This window comes from Primulina eburnea, chromosome 9 (genome assembly GCF_022965805.1).
Source record: "Primulina eburnea isolate SZY01 chromosome 9, ASM2296580v1, whole genome shotgun sequence".
Classification (NCBI taxonomy): domain Eukaryota; kingdom Viridiplantae; phylum Streptophyta; class Magnoliopsida; order Lamiales; family Gesneriaceae; genus Primulina; species Primulina eburnea.
The window spans coordinates 9,997,668-10,015,538 of NC_133109.1; positions in this window are offsets into that span (position 1 = coordinate 9,997,668).

Below are 17,871 nucleotides of genomic sequence, written 5' to 3' on the forward strand. Positions count from 1 at the left end.
TGTCGTACCTAAGGCCTGCTGTAAACTGTGCCAGAAGTGTGAAGTGAATCGGGGATCACGATCTGATACGATAGATTTCGGCACTCCATGCAATCTGACTACCTCTCGAATATAAATCTCCGCCATCTGATCCTGTCTATACGTCATTCTGTATGGAATGAAACAAGCGGATTTGGTCAATCTATCAATAATAACCCAAATCGCATCGCAGCCTCTGTATGATCGTGGTAACTTCGTCACAAAATCCATGGAAATGTGATCCCATTTCCATTCTGGAATGGCTAAACTCTGAAGTAATCCACCAGGCTTTTTCCTCTCAGCTTTCACCTGTTGGCAGTTCAAACACTTAGACACAAATTCGGCAATGTCTGACTTCATTTGCTTCCACCAGAACTGTGTCTTCAAGTCATTGTACATCTTCCTGCCACCAGGATGAATGCTGAACCGACTACAATGTGCCTCTGTCAGAATCTGCTGTCTCAAATCTGCAACATCTGGCACAACTAGACGGTTATTCACGTACAACACATGATCTCGTACCTGATATTCTGATACATGCCCTGATCTGACCATTTGGATTGATTTCTGCACATTCTGATCAGTTCTTTGTGCTTTCTTGATCCTTATAATCAAATTGGGCTCAATTTGGATCGTAAAAAGTCGTAGTGGCTTACTATCTGTATCAAATTCTAATCCAGATGTACAACAATTTTCAACTAACTTGTTAACACCTATCGTCGATAAGGACAAAGAACATACCTTACGACTCAAGGCATCTGCTGCTGCATTTGACTTCCCTGGATAATACTTGATTTCACAGTCAAAGTCTTTCAAAAGATCAAGCCATCTACGCTGCCTCATGTTCAGTTCTGATTGAGAGAATAGATACTTTAGGCTCTTGTGATCGGAAAAGATTTCAAATTTCTCGCCGTAGAGATAATGACACCAAATCTTTAACGCAAATACGATAGCCGCCAATTCCAGATCATGAATGGGTTATCGTACCTCATGTGGCTTCAATTGTCTCGAGGCGTATGCGATCACATGGCCTCGCTGCATAAGAACACATCCCAAACCTCTATGAGAAGCATCACAATATACAACGAAATCACCCGTACCTGAAGGTATCGTCAGTACTGGAGCACTAGTCAGCCTTTTCTTCAGTTCTAGGAAGCTAGAATCGCACTCCTCTGACCAAACAAATGGTGCATTCTTTTGCGTCAATTGAGTTATTGGCTTTGCAATTCTGGAGAAATCCTTGATAAATCTTCTATAGTATCCGGCTAAGCCCATGAAACTGCGTATTTCTGGCACAGAAGTCGGTCTCGACCAACTGATCACAGCTTCCACTTTACTCGGATCTACAGAAATACCATCTCCAGATATAATGTGTCCCAAAAAGACAACTCGATTCAACCAAAACTCACACTTTGACAATTTTGCATACAGTCGCTCGTTTCTCCACGTCTGCAAAACAATTCTGAGATGCTCTGCATGCTCATTTCTGTTCTTTGAATACACCAAAATATCATCGATGAAAACAATGACAAATTCATCCAGATATTTCTGAAACACTTGGTTCATCAAGCCCATAAATACCGCAGGAGCATTGGTTAAACCAAAAGGCATGACAATAAATTCGTAATGTCCATACCTGGTTCGAAATGTTGTCTTCGGTATATCTACATCTCGAACTCTGAGCTGATGATACCCAGAACGTAAATCAATCTTCGAATAGACCGAAGATCCCTGCAACTGATCGAATAGATCATCAATTCTAGGCAAAGGATATTTATTCTTGATCGTTGCCTTGTTCAGCTGCCGGTAGTCTATACACAATCGCATCGAACCGTCTTTCTTCCGCACAAACAGCACCGGAGCGCCCCAAGAGATACACTAGGTCTGATATATCCCTTGGCTAGAAGATCTTCTAATTGTGCTTTCAATTCTTTTAGTTCAATAGGTGCCATCCTATACGGAGCTCTCGAAATAGGAACGGTACCTGGTGTAAGATCAATACTGAAATCTACCTCACGAACCGGAGGTAATCCTGGGATTTCATCTGGAAAAAAATCTGGAAATTCCCGCACTACTGGTATATTTGCCAATGTCGGGCTCGACTTCTGCATGTCTACAGCATAAATAAAGAAACCATCTGCTCCTTTCTGTAACAATCTGTTCATAGTAAGAGCCGAAATCAAGGGAATCCGAGATCTGGAACCCTTCCCGTAGAATTTCCACTCGTCTGTCATCTCGGGTCTGAATCTGACAATCTTATGGAAACAATCTACAGTGGCTCTGTACTTCGTTAGCATATCAATACCGACTATACAATCAAAATCAGCTAGACCCAACACTATACAATCTAGGTCAATCTCATGCCCCTCAAACTGTAGAATGCAATGTTTCACCGTAGTTACAGATATCAATCCACTTCCCAACGGAGAATTAATAGACACAACATCTAGCAAAGACTCAACAGGCAAAGAATGCAACAATGCAAATCGCTCTGAAATGAATGTATGCGATGCACCTGTATCTATCAAGATATAAGCAGGATAACCATAAAGAGAGCAGTTACCTGCTATAACATCATCTGGTGCATCTTGTGCTTGCTCTTAGGTTAATGCAAACACTTGGGCCTGTTGCCTCGGAGGTTAAGTCACAGTCTGACTACCTCGGCCTCTGGATTGAGTCTGTACTGGTGGAGGCTGAAAAGAGTGAACTGATGATGCCTGCCGCTCAAACTGAGGTACGGAACCGGATGCTCTTCCACTCTGGCCTTGCTGTACACTCCTCTGGGGATAGACTTTGGCAAAATGCCCCGGTTGCCTACAAATGTTGCATCGGCCTGTAACTCCTTGGCACTGTTCAGTCGCATGCCTACCTCCACAAGAATTGCAGTAGACACCTGAAGTCCTTGAACTTTGATCAAACCCAGTCTGTCTTGATCAGCTGGAGCTGGACGAACTGCTCCCAGGTCGCTTAAACTGTTTCCCCTTCGCCTTCAGCTGTTCCTTTCTGCCACTGCTACTACCGCCACTATCAAATCTTGGAGGGGGTGGAATGGTAGGTGCTGGTGGTCTCGGTATCGGAGCAACATAAGGAGCACTCCGCTGCCTCAACAATCCTGCTTCTGCACCCTTGGCTCGATTCAATGCATCCGCAAAGTTATTAGGTCTTCCCGTGTTTACCAAGGTAAAGATGTCCGGGTTCAAGCCATTTATGAATTGGTCCGCCACCGCCTCGTCACTACCTGAAACATGGGGTGCAAAACGAAGCAAAGAAGAGAATTTGGCAACGTACTCCTCAATGTTCAGTGGCCCTTGCCTTAGGTTTGCAAATTCAGCGCCTTTATCTTTACGGTAGGATACAGGAAAGAAACGCAGATAGAACTCCGTCTTGAACACTTTCCATGTAATTTCTGTACCACGTTGCTCTAGAGCTCTTCTCATGTTCAACCACCAGTTCTTGGCTATGTCTTGCAGTTGATGACCAATGAGCTTTATTCTCTTCTCGTCACTGTACTCCAAAGAGTCGAATAACATTTCAATGTCCTCAAGCCAACTTTCGCACTCGATGGCATTCTCGGTACCTTTTAATGTGGGAGGTCGAAAAGATTGGAATCGCTTCAGCAACGTCTCCATAGGGGTCGCCGTAACATCCATAGGATCTCCGGATGTGCTCCCCTGTTCTGGCGCTGCTGGTCGTAGAGGTACGGCTGCTCTTCTAGGAGGCATATCTAATAACCCAACAGATTAGTATACAAGATATACAACTGTCTCAGCCATCCTCTAGTCAGTTACCTCTGATCTAGAATCAGTTCTGATTCAGTTATTCACATGCTGAAAGAAATCAAACACAAACAACATGTAATAGGAAAGCAATAATCATGCTAGCACATCATAAGCAAGGAAGAAGACTCGATCTACCCCGCTCATTCTATCCTATCTCAGTCTAAAGGAACTCTCTGCTCTGATACCACCTGTTGTGGGGACCCGGGCTCTAATTCTTTTTCTTGGGATTAAATGGATCATTAACATAAAATGTGGGTCAAATTTTCGCTTTTTAACATTCAATCAAATGTTACTAACTAGGCATAAAACATGTCTCTATTTTATTACATCAGCATAATATAAAAACATAAAATACAAGTCTTGTTCTTACAACTAGTGTCCAATACCATCTATAAACAAACGGTAGTACAAGTCTAGCCAAAAGAACCACTAGTCCTCTGCTGCGCCCGAGATCACCATGCTATGTCCATCGCTCATCTCTGTCGTGACCCAGATCCTGCCCCACCTGTTGTTATGCACACATACAGACATAACAACAGTCGGAAAACCGGTGAGAACAAATCCCAGTATAAACATGTAACATGCATATAAACAATCTAAACATGAAACATGCTAATATGAATGTCATTCATATAAAATCATGCAATGTGGATCTAATCATGTCTAGACTCGACTCGACTAGAACTCTAGGGATCCCGTTGTGAATAAGACGTCACTGGCTGTCACCTACCCTACCAATCGAGGTGCTGTACGTCTTATTCCTAGACTTCGGCCTGATCTGTATCCGCGTCTACAATAGGGGCGGTGATCTTCCCCTAAGCTGAGATATCGCCGAACATCTAGTAGTCTGCCTGATCTCCAGACTGCCCTATCTTAATGCATGAATACAAAATCTGTAAACAAGCATAATGCAATGCTACACGATCTGTAAACAAAGCATAGCAAGATCTGCATACAAATTCTATAAACAAATCTATAACAATCATAATCATATCAAGGTATGAACAATAAAACAAGTATGTGATTTTGGTTGGGAAACTCAAATGTGATCTCATTTGAGTCGTGATTCCCCAAACAAAACATGTACTATACCTTTCGTCGTAGAATCGCTGTCACTGTCGCCAATACGAATCTGAAATGGAAATGTGGATATGCACTCTATCAATTTCTAATCTAAATCAACATATATTCAAGTCACTACGTGATCTCAATACATTTCGACGGCATAACGACGTAATTCTCGATACCGGTCAATCAAATCTTAACAGATCTCAACACTATCTTATTCTCAATCATAATCCAATACAATATTCATCCAAAACACCATAATTCTATCCCAACAATTCATAAACCATAGTGAAATTCATAGGAAATGCATATGATATCATTTCTTTGATCCGTTTACAAATATATCATGCTCAATACGTCAAGAACACAATATAACTATCATATTCTCATTTCCCCAATATGTGAATTTCGAAACTTACTGAAATCGAATAAAACTTACATCACTTTGCAGATAATGAAGAGAGAAGCTCAAAACCGAAGTCGGATTTGAATTTGGATGATTAAATCTTATGAAATCACCATTTAAAAGTGGAAGGAAGTTTGGAGCTTTTCCTCTGCAACTCTCGATTATTTCTGATGGAATGAAGGAAAATTCGTGCTAAGATATATATACTTTGCATGCCTCAATACACATGGCAAATCTTATGAACTACATGTCTCGCGCATATGCGCGGCATTACTCGCGCATGTGCGCGAGACCTACTGTCTCGGCAGATTTAACACTCGCGCATATGCGCCACTAAACTCGCGCATATGCGCCAATGGTTCTGGACACTCCGCGCATATGCGCCACTACCCTCGCGCATATGCGCCCAGGCTGCTGTACATGTCGCGCATATGCGCCACTCTTTCCGCGCATATGCGCCAATGCTACTGGAATTCTCATGCATATGCGCGCATTCCTTCGCGCATATGCGCCATAGCTTCGGCCTTACTTATTCTTTTGACTATCTTTCACATCTTTATTATACATTTCCCTTTCTTTTCTAGTCCAATGAAATACATCTACAATCATCTTAATTATCAACAAATCCATCTGATTATGATAACTAAATCTTCGAGCCTTACAACTCAAATAAGATATTATTTGAGTTCCCAACCAAAATCACATACTAGAATTATTGTATATATGGTAACATGTTTATGGATTGATTATAGAGTTATATTCACATCTTGTTACATGATTATGCTTGGTTTATAGAATTGTATTCAAGCATGTAAGATTATTATGATATTCAGATATGAATATGAGCATGCTTTGGTTACAGATTGATATTCATTGCATTTAAGATAGGAGAGTCGTTGACAGCCATTGTCAACTATCTAGATGTTCGGTGTATCTCAGCTTAGGAGCAGCCTTGACTCCTATTGTAGTCGTTGATACAGCTCAGACCGAAGTCTAGGAATAAGACGTACAGTCACCCCGAGTGGGAGGGTAGGTGGCCGCCATTGACGTCTTATTCACACCGGGATCCCTAGAGTTCTAGTCGAGTCGAGTCTAGACATGATTAGATTCGCATTGCATGATTATATATGAATGGCATTCATATCAGCATGTTTCATGTTTTAAATTTTTTTAATGCATGTATACATGTTTATACTGGGATTTGTTCTCACCGGTTTTCCGGCTGTTGTTATGTCTGTATGTGTGCATAACAACAGGTGGGGCAGGATCTGGGTCGAGACAGAGATGATCGTGTTAGCGTGGAGATCACGGGCGTAGCAGATGAACCAGCAGTTGTCTTTTATTATGTACTGTATTTTAATACTGGTTAGTTGAGGACATACAGAACAAGACATGTATTTTATGTTGTATGTTGTAAATTAAATAAAGAACTTTTATTTTGTTTGTTAACATTGGACTAAATGTAGAAAGCGAAAAATTGACCCACTTTTTATAGTAAGGATCCATTTAATCCCAAAGAAAATAGTTAGATCCCGGGTCCCCACAACAGGTGGTATCAGAGCCATAGGTTCTGTAGATTGAGATAAGATTGAATGAGCGGGGTAGATCGAGTCTTCTTCCTTGCTTTATGATGTACTAGCATGATGTATTACTTTCATTATTACATGTGGTATGGTTATCTGACTTGTAATACAGCATGTATTAGTAAAGACTGAATCAGAGCCGATTCTGGATCAGAGGTAAATGATCAGAGGAGGACTGAGACAGTTTGTATAGCTTGTACACTAACTTGTTGACTATCAGATACATGCCTCCTCGTAGAGCAGCAGTGCCATTGCGACCCACCGCACCGGAGCAGGGTAGCACATCCGGGGATCCAATGGACGTTACGGCTACACCTATGGAGACTCTGTTAAAGCGATTCCAGTCTTTCCGACCGCCGACCTTAAAGGGTACAGAAAATGCAATTGAATGTGAAAGCTGGTTGGAGGATATCGAGATGTTATTCGAGTCTCTGGAATATAGTGATGAGAAGCGAGTGAAACTCATTGGCCATCAACTGCAAAACGTGGCTAAGTATTGGTGGTTGAATATAAGGAGAGCACTAGAACAGCGTGGCACCGAGATTACATGGAAACCATTCAAGACAGAGTTTTATCAGCGATTATTTCCTGTATCCTACCGTAAAGTTAAAGGCGCTGAATTTGCAAACCTGAGGCAAGGGCAATTGAACATTGAAGAGTACGTTGCTAAATTTTCTTCTTTGCTTCGCTTTGCACCTCACGTTTCACGTAATGATGAGGCCGTAGCAGATCAGTTTATAAATGGCCTAAATCCAGATATCTTTACGTTGGTGAATACTGGGAGACCCAACAACTTCGCTGATGCACTGAATCGTGCCAAAGGAGCTGAAGCAGGATTGCTTAGGCAACGGAGTGTTCCGTATGTTGCTCCAAGTCTGAGACCGCCACTACCTCCGGCACAACATCCTCCTAGATTTGATAGCGGCGGAAGTAGCAGCGGGCGGAAGGATCCGTTGAAAGCGAAGGGCAAACAGTTTAAGAGGGCAGGGAGCAGTTCGTCGAGCTCCAGCGGGTCAAGACAGAGAGGTCCTGGCCAGAGTTTAGAGGCTATGAGTGGATATTGCAGTACGTGTGGAGGTAAGCATGCCACAGAACAATGTCAGGGTGTATTGGGCAGATGTAACATATGCAAAAAACCGGGGCATTATGCCAAGGTCTGTCCTCAGAGAACTGGTGCATCGAGATTTCAGGCTGCAGGGTCGTCTGCCTCAGTGACTCAGCCTGAGAGGCAAGCTTCATCTGTTCACTCATTTCAGCCACCACAGACACAGCCTAGAGCCAGAGGTAGCCAGACCGTGAGCCAACCCCCTCGACAACAGGCTCAAGTGTTTGCATTGATAGAGGAGCAAGCACAAGATGCCCCAGATGATGTCATAGCAGGTAACTGTTTTCTTTGCGGTTATCCTACTTATATATTGATAGATACGGGTGCATCGCATACATTCATATCGGAACGATTTGCATTATTGCATTCTTTGCCTGTTGAGTTCTTGTTAGATGTTGTGTCTATTACTTCTCCGTTGGGAAGTGGTTTGATAGCTGTGACCACGGTTAGACATTGTATCTTACGGTTTGAGGGTCATGAAATTGATCTAGATTGCATAGTACTTGGGTTAGACGATTTTGATTGCATTGTTGGAATTGACATGTTAACAAAGTACTGAGCCACCGTGGATTGTTTCCACAAGATTGTCAGATTCAGACCAGAAATGGCAGAAGAGTGGAAATTCTACGGAAAGGGTTCCAGATCTCGGATTCCCTCGATTTCGGCTTTGTCTATGAATAATTTGTTGCAGAAAAGAGCAGATGGGTTCCTTGTGTATGCTGTAGATGTACAGAAATCTAGCCCGACATTGGCAGATTTGCCAATGGTACGGGAATTTGCAGATGTGTTTCCAGAGGAGATTCCAGGGTTACCTCTAGTGCGAGAGGTAGATTTTAGTATCGATTTGATTCCAGGTACCACTCCTATTTCGAAAGCTCCGTATAGGATGGCACCGATAGAGTTTAAAGAATTGAAGGCACAGTTGGAAGATTTGATAGCCAAGGGATATATCAGAACTAGTGTATCTCCTTGGGGCGCTCCGGTACTGTAATTGCCGAGCCCGGTGTACGGTACGGTTTAAGCTTTATTGTGTTAATTGGGTTATGTGATTAGATGATTATAGTTGTGTTTTGGGCTATAGTATTATTGGTTATTATTTATTTGAGGTGTTAGTTGGTGTTGATTGTTCGTTTCAGCGTTTCGAATCGATTTTAGTTGTTTTGTTACTGTTCATTTCCGTGAGTAGAGTGCACCCGCGCTCTTAGATGAGTGCCCCCGCGGTGTACTATTCATGATTTTGGATTTGGAGGGCCGTGGCATCACCGCACCCGCGGCAGTGCAAGGACCGCACCCGCGGTGAGACCGCACCCGCGGTATTTGTAGCACCGCACCCGCGGTGATCGTGCATGGGATTTATTTTGGAATGCCGTGAGCATGGCGCACCCGTGGTGCTTGTGTGACCGCACCCGCGGTGTAAGTATGGGCGAGTTATTTAGTACCTTTTTGATTGAGTTGACTTCATACCTACCTTATCCTATCTTCCATTTTCGATTTTTCTCTCCTTTTGGCAAGGGTTTTCTCCATTTCTTTAGCTTCCTACCTTTGATTCTTGGAGTTATTTGGATTTCCGACTTGAGATCAACGTTCTCCGTGGTATAAGGAAGCTTAGGTAAGTTTTTGGTGCGATTCTAATGAGGTTTCGAGTTAAGGGTTATTTTGGATTTGATGTTTGATGGTTCTATGGATTATTTAGCATGGACTCTTGGATTTAGTCTTGATATTGGTGTTATTTATGGATTATTGTTGTAGGTGGTGTACCAAGAGTATAGTTGGAGGTGTTCTATTGGTTTGTAAGTGGAATTTCATCCCTTGTGCTCACATGATATTATATGTATTGTGTTTTAAAGGTTTCAAAGTGTTATTCCCTTCCATTGATCCATTGTTATGTATTGATTTCATTGATTATCTATTGGAGGCATTGATGTCTCACTATTGTTAAAAAGGGAATACAAGAGATATTATGAGATTGCGAAACGACGGCTTTAAATGTTATTGAGAATTCAAATGTTTTATTGGATTGATTAATCATAGCCATAGCATTGCATGCAATTAGATGATCATCGACCATAGGCTTTTATCCCCTCACAGTTATCGATTTATATCGATGGGATATTGGCAACCACAGTCACAGATACTATTGATATCAATCCAACCATAGAAAAGAGAAATACCATCGTATTGCTATCTATTGCTATTGCTATTGCTACAGTTATTGCTACGTTATTCATGTTTCAGAGTCGATGGTATTTATGATTTAAAAGCCATGTTTTACAGAGTATACTATGTATCATTGTTATGTAAGAGTTCCACTTGCTGAGATTTATTCTCATTTCAGTTATTTTCATGTGATGCAGATAAGAGCGACGGACCGGGACGTTGACTGTGGATGGGGGTCATATGCATACGAAGATTGGAAGGATGATTATTTTGTACCATTTTGTAACATGATCACACTAATGATATTTTGTATTTTGTTATGTCATTGGAATGATCATGTTGTTATTTTGTAAACACTTTTATAAAATGCATTTTGAAACTCCTTCCGTTTGAAAGAAAATTTTAAATTCCGCTGTATTTTAATTGTAACGGGTCAGGGTGTCACAGGTACTATTTGTGCGAAAGAAAGATGGATCGATGCGGTTGTGTATCGATTACAGGCAACTGAATAAGGCAACGATAAAGAATAAGTATCCTTTGCCTAGAATTGATGATTTATTTGATCAGTTACAGGGATCCTCTGTTTATTCTAAGATTGATTTTCGATCCGGATATCATCAGCTTCGAGTTAGAGATGTGGACATACCAAAGACAGCATTTCGAACCAGGTATGGGCATTACGAATTTATTGTTATGCCTTTTGGTTTAACAAATGCTCCGGCGGTATTTATGGGCTTGATGAATCAAATCTTTCAGAGGTATTTGGATGATTTTGTGATTGTCTTCATCGATGATATTCTGGTGTATTCTAAGAGCAGGAATGAGCATGCAGAACATCTCAGAATTGTGTTACAGACACTGAGAAATGAGAGATTGTATGCCAAATTGTCAAAGTGTGAATTTTGGTTGAATCGAGTTGTGTTTTTGGGACATATCATATCTGGAGATGGTATTTCTGTAGATCCGAGTAAAGTGGAAGCTGTGATCAATTGGTCGAGACCGACTTCTGTGCTAGAAATACGCAGCTTCATGGGTCTAGCAGGATACTATAGACGATTCATCCAAGATTTCTCCCGTATTGCGAAGCCAATTACACAATTGACACAGAAGAATGCGCCATTCCTATGGTCTGAGGAGTGTGAGTCTAGCTTTCTAGAATTGAAGAAGAGGCAGACCAGTGCACCTGTCTTGATGATTCCTTCAGGTACGGGTGATTTCGTTGTATATTGTGATGCCTCTCACAGAGGTTTAGGATGTGTTCTTATGCAGCGAGGTCATGTGGTCGCATATGCCTCAAGACAGTTGAAGACTCACGAGACTCGATACCCCATTCATGATCTTGAATTGGCGGCTATCGTATTTGCACTAAAGATCTGGCGTCATTATCTTTATGGCGAGAAATTTGAGATCTATTCAGACCATAAAAGTCTAAAATACTTGTTTTCTCAGTCGGAGTTGAACATGAGGCATCGTAGATGGCTTGATCTGTTAAAAGACTTTGATTGCGAGATCAAATATTATCCAGGAAAGTCAAATGCAGCAGCAGACGCCTTAAGTCGAAAGGTTTGTTCCCTATCCTTATCAACGATAGGTGTTACAAAGCTAGTTGAAAATTGTTGTTTCTCTGGACTAGAATTTGAAACAGATAGGAGGCCACTACGACTTGCTGCTATTCAAGTTGAGCCTGATTTAATCATGAAAATCAAAGAAGCTCAACGAACCGATCAGAATGTGCAAAGATCGATTCAAATGGTCAGAGCAGGACATTTATCAGAATATCAGGTACGTGTTCATGTGTTGTATGTGAATAACCGCCTTATAGTGCCAGATGTTTCAGACTTGAGACATCAGATTATGTCCGAAGCACACTGCAGTCGGTTCAGCATTCATCCTGGTGGCAGGAAGATGTACAATGATTTGAAGACACAGTTCTGGTGGAAGCAGATGAAGTCAGACATCGCAGAGTATGTGTCTAAATGCTTGAACTGCCAACAGGTGAAGGCCGAGAGGAAGAAGCCCGGAGGGTTACTTCAGAGTTTGTGTATTCCTGAATGGAAATGGGACCACATTTCCATGGATTTTGTGACGAAGTTACCCCGATCTTCCCGAGGCTGTGATGCGATTTGGGTCGTTATCGACAGATTGACCAAATCAGCTTGTTTCATCCCGTACAGAATGACTTACAGACACGATCAAATGGCGGGGATATATGTTTGAGAGGTAGTCAGATTACATGGTGTGCCGAAGTCTATCGTATCCGATCGAGATTCACGATTCACTTCACACTTCTGGCACAGTTTACAGCAGGCTTTGGGTACGACATTACACCTGAGTTGTAAGGCCCCAGATTTGACGACTGTCCTCACTGTACCAAGACGAGTCTTTCCAGCGTGCTTATGTCCTCACTCACACGCACCCTAGGAAATTTCCCAGGAGGTCACCCATCCCAAAATTGCCCCAAGTCAAGCACGCTTAACTTTGGAGTTCTTATGTGATGAGCTACCGAAAAGAAGATGCACCTTCGTGATATGAGTAGTACCAATCAAATCTTTTAAGCCCTCTTCAACTGTTCAGTCCATTACATTGCCCAGTCTCGGAATCCCTCTCATTCCCGTGTGGGTCGGTTCATTCATGTTCCCTTCACCTAGAAGCCTGCCAGGAGCCGCTCATTGTCCGTGCAACTGATGGCACCGGCGTTCACCCCCCGCCCTCTTCGGCCCCGGGCCTCACATGCCCACCAGCTTCCGCTTGGTTCGTCCCCGAACCACACCGTACTAAGAGAGGTCGGCTCTGATACCACTTGTAACGCCCCGGATTTGACGACTGTCCTCACTGTACCAAGACGAGTCTTTCCAGCGTGCTTATGTCCTCACTCACACGCACCCTAGGAAATTTCCCAGGAGGTCACCCATCCCAAAATTGCCCCAAGTCAAGCACGCTTAACTTTGGAGTTCTTATGTGATGAGCTACCGAAAAGAAGATGCACCTTCGTGATATGAGTAGTACCAATCAAATCTTTTAAGCCCTCTTCAACTGTTCAGTCCATTACATTGCCCAGTCTCGGAATCCCTCTCATTCCCGTGTGGGTCGGTTCATTCATGTTCCCTTCACCTAGAAGCCTGCCAGGAGCCGCTCATTGTCCGTGCAACTGATGGCACCGGCGTTCACCCCCCGCCCTCTTCGGCCCCGGGCCTCACATGAGTATTGCTTATCATCCTCAGACAGACGGACAGTCAAAGCGGACTATCCAGACAATAGAGGATATGTTGAGAGCCGTAGTGCTAGATTTTGGCACTAGTTGGCAAAATTCCTTACCTCTTTGTGAATTTTCTTACAATAATAGCTATCAGACGAGCATTGAGATGGCACCGTTCGAACCTTTATATGGTAAGAAGTGCAGATCTCCGCTATACTAGGATGACATCTCCGAGGTACCAGAACTTGGACCAGATATGATTCTTGACATGACTGAGAAGGTGAAAGTCATTCAGAAAAGGATGAAGACGGCACAAGATAGGCAAGCGAAATACGCCAACATCAGACGTAGACCGCTAGTATTTGAGCAAGGAGACAGGGTGTTTATAAAGATTTCCCCATTCAGAGGCGTTGTCAGATTTGGTAAGCGTGGGAAATTGTCTCCTAGATACATCGGTCCGTACGAGATTCTCGAAAAGATTGGCGACCGAGCTTATCGACTTGCTCTTCCTCCTTCTCTATCGGGAATACATGACATTTTTCATGTATCTATGTTGCGTAGATACATGCCAGAGATATTTCTCATGTCATTCAGCCTGACGAAGCCGAACTTGATCAGACGTTGAGCTATGTGGAGCAACCGATACAGATTCTTGATCGGAAGAAAAAGAAGCTCAGAACGAAGACTATTCCTCTAGTGAAAGTCCAATGGAGTCGTCGCGGCGCTGAAGAAGCGACATGGGAAACAGAAGCCGACATGCGACAGAAACACCCCGAGTTATTTCAATGATGTAAGTGTTGATCTAACTTTGATGTTATTATTTTGATGCTTGCATTGATAGAATGATGTGCGATTTCGAGGGCGAAATCATTTCTTAGAGGGGGAGAAATGTAAGGCTCGAGATTATGAGTTTCATTGTCGTATGACTCGGAGTATATGAGAATGCATGTCATAAGATGAAAGTACAAAATATTTCATGTGTGAGAAACCGCACCCGCGCTCAAAACAAGAGTGCACCCGCGGTCATGCAATTATGAAATTTAGCAAGAAAAGTTGAAGCCATACCGCACCCGCGGTGCTACCAAGACCGCACCCGCGGTGTATGGACAGAAAGTTGGCCATTTTATTCGTAGCATCACCGCACCCGCGGTGCAGAAAGACCGCACCCGCGGTGACAAGACCGCACCCGCGGTCTCTACTTTTGGAAAATGAAAATAGGGCCGAAGCTTGAGCGCACCCGCGGTGCTGCATGCGGGAAATCCACCTTGATTCTTATGTTGACACATGGCAGAGGTGTATATATGAATTAGTGCTGATTCATTTCTTTCTCACTTCCAGCAGCTGAACCGAGAGCACTCTAAGAACTCTTCAATTTCTTCAAGGCTTTGGAGTAAGGTAATTCATGATTTAACCATCCGAAATTCATTCCGAGTTGAGATTCTTGTGTCTCTCATCGAGGGCTTTAAGGAGATGTAACTTTCATTCATTTCCTACATGATTTAAGATATTGAGGTTGGAGAAACTGTATTTTGCTTATAGATAAATGTTCTTGTGATGATTATGAGTTTATAATCGAAACCGGAACGAAGAAATAATAATGTATGCGTTTGCTATGAATTCTAGCATATATGTGCTGAAAAGATGCAGATTTTGGGGAGATTAAGAGTGATGTTATTGGTGTAATGGCTTGTAGAGAATATACGGATTATTGGTTGAGTTATCGGTATTGAGAATTACGTCGTTATGCCGTTAAAGTTCATACCGAGATTGATCATTGATAGTTTATGTATTGAATTGAGTTGGGAATTGATATTGTATGTTTCAACATTGCCATTTCAGATTTGGAGTGACAGTTTGTATCCTGACTTCGAGACTTAGATTTAGTTTACGACAAGAAAGGTATAAGCTATGTTTGTTTGGGAAGTCACAACTCAAATAAGATATTATTTGAGTTCCCAACCAAAATCACATACTAGAATTATTGTATATATGGTAACATGTTTATGGATTGATTATAGAGTTATATTCACATCTTGTTACATGATTATGCTTGGTTTATAGAATTGTATTCAAGCATGTAAGATTATTATGATATTCAGATATGAATATGAGCATTCTTTGGTTACAGATTGATATTCATTGTATTTAAGATAGGAGAGTCGTTGACAGCCATTGTCAACTATATAGATGTTCGGTGTATCTCAGCTTAGGAGCAGCCTTGACTCCTATTGTAGTCGTTGATACAGCTCAGACCGAAGTCTAGGAATAAGACGTACAGTCACCCCGAGTGGGAGGGTAGGTGGCAGCCATTGACGTCTTATTCACACCTGGATCCCTAGAGTTCTAGTCGAGTCGAGTCTAGACATGATTAGATTCGCATTGCATGATTATATATGAATGACATTCATATCAGCATGTTTCATGTTTTAAATTGTTTTAATGCATGTATACATGTTTATACTGGGATTTGTTCTCACCGGTTTTCCGGCTGTTGTTATGTCTGTATGTGTGCATAACAACAGGTGGGGCAGGATCTGGGTCGAAACAGAGATGATCGTGTTAGCGTGGAGATCACGGGCGTAGCAGATGAACCAGCAGTTGTCTTTTATTATGTACTGTACTTTAATACTGGTTAGTTGAGGACATACAGAACAAGACATGTATTTTATGTTGTATGTTGTAAATTAAATAAAGAACTTCTATTTTGGTTGTTTACATTGGACTAAATGTAGAAAGCGAAAAATTGACCCACTTTTTATAGTAAGGATCCATTTAATCCCAGAGAAAAAAGTTAGAGCCCGGGTCCCCACAATTCTTGAGTTACTTTTGGAAGACTTTATGGGCTAAACTTGGCACAAAATTGTTTTTTTCTACTACTTGTCATCCTCAAACGGATGGACAAACTGAAGTTGTCAATAGAACTTTGGGAACACTTTTGCGTGTCATTCTTAAAAAGAACTTGGATTGACATTTCTATTGACTTTATTTTGGGGTTGCCTAGTACTAAGAAGGGGAGGGATTCTATTTTTGTTGTTGTGGGTAGATTCTCTAAGATGGCACATTTTATAGCTTGTCATAAAACCGATGTTGCTTCAAACATTGCGGATTTGTTCTTTATAGAAGTCGTTAGGTTGCGTGGCATGCCTAGGACTATTGTTTCTGATCGCGATGTTATATTCTTGAGTTACTTTTGGAAGACTTTATGGGCTATACTTGGCACAAAATTGTTGTTTTCTACTACTTGTCATCCTCAAACGGATGGACAAACTGAAGTTGTCAATAGAACTTTAGGAACACTTTTGCGTGTCATTCTTAAAAAGAACTTGGATTGACATTTCTATTGACTTTATTTTGGGGTCGCCTAGTACTAAGAAGGGGAGGGATTCTATTTTTGTTGTTGTGGGTAGATTCTCTAAGATGGCACATTTTATAGCTTGTCATAAAACTGATTTTGCTTCAAACATTGCGGATTTGTTCTTTATAGAAGTCGTTAGGTTGCGTGGCATGCCTAGGACTATTGTTTCTGATCGCGATGTTATATTCTTGAGTTACTTTTGGAAGACTTTATGGGCTATACTTGGCACAAAATTGTTGTTTTCTACTACTTGTCATCCTCAAACGGATGGACAAACTGAAGTTGTCAATAGAACTTTGGGAACCCTTTTGCGTGTCAATCTTAAAAAGAACTTGGATTGACATTTCTATTGACTTTATTTTGGGGTTGCCTAGTACTAAGAAGGGGAGGGATTCTATTTTTGTTGTTGAGGATAGATTCTCTAAGATGGCACATTTTATAGCTTGTCATTAAACCGATGATGCTTCAAACATTGCGGATTAATTCTTTAGAGAAGTCGTTAGGTTGCGTGGCATGCCTAGGACTATTGTTTTTGATCGCAATCTTATATTCTTGAGTTACTTTTGGAAGACTTTATGGGCTAAACTTGGCACAAAATTGTTGTTTTCTACTACTTGTCATCCTCAAACGGATGGACAAACTGAAGTTGTCAATAGAACTTTGGGAACCCTTTTGCGTGTCAATCTTAAAAAGAACTTGGATTGACATTTCTATTGACTTTATTTTGGGGTTGCCTAGTACTAAGAAGGGGAGGGATTCTATTTTTGTTGTTGTGGATAGATTCTCTAAGATGGCACATTTTATAGCTTGTCATAAAACCGATGATGCCTCAAACATTGCGGATTTGTTCTTTAAAGAAGTCGTCACGTTGCTTGGAATGCCTAGGACTATTGTTTCTGGTCGCGATGTTAAATTCTTGAGTTACTTTTGGAAGACTTTATGGGCTAAACTTGGCACAAAATTGTTGTTTTCTACTACTTGTCATCCTCAAACGGATGGACAAACTGAAGTTGTCAATAGGGAAAATTTTTGCGTGCTATTCTTAAAAAGAACTTGGATTGACATTTCTGTGGAATTTATTTTGAAGTTGCCTTGGACTAAGAAGGGGAGGGATTCTATTTTTGTTGTTGTGGATAGATTCTCTAAGATGGCACATTTTATAGCTTGCCATAAAACCGATGATGCTTCAAACATTGCGATTTGT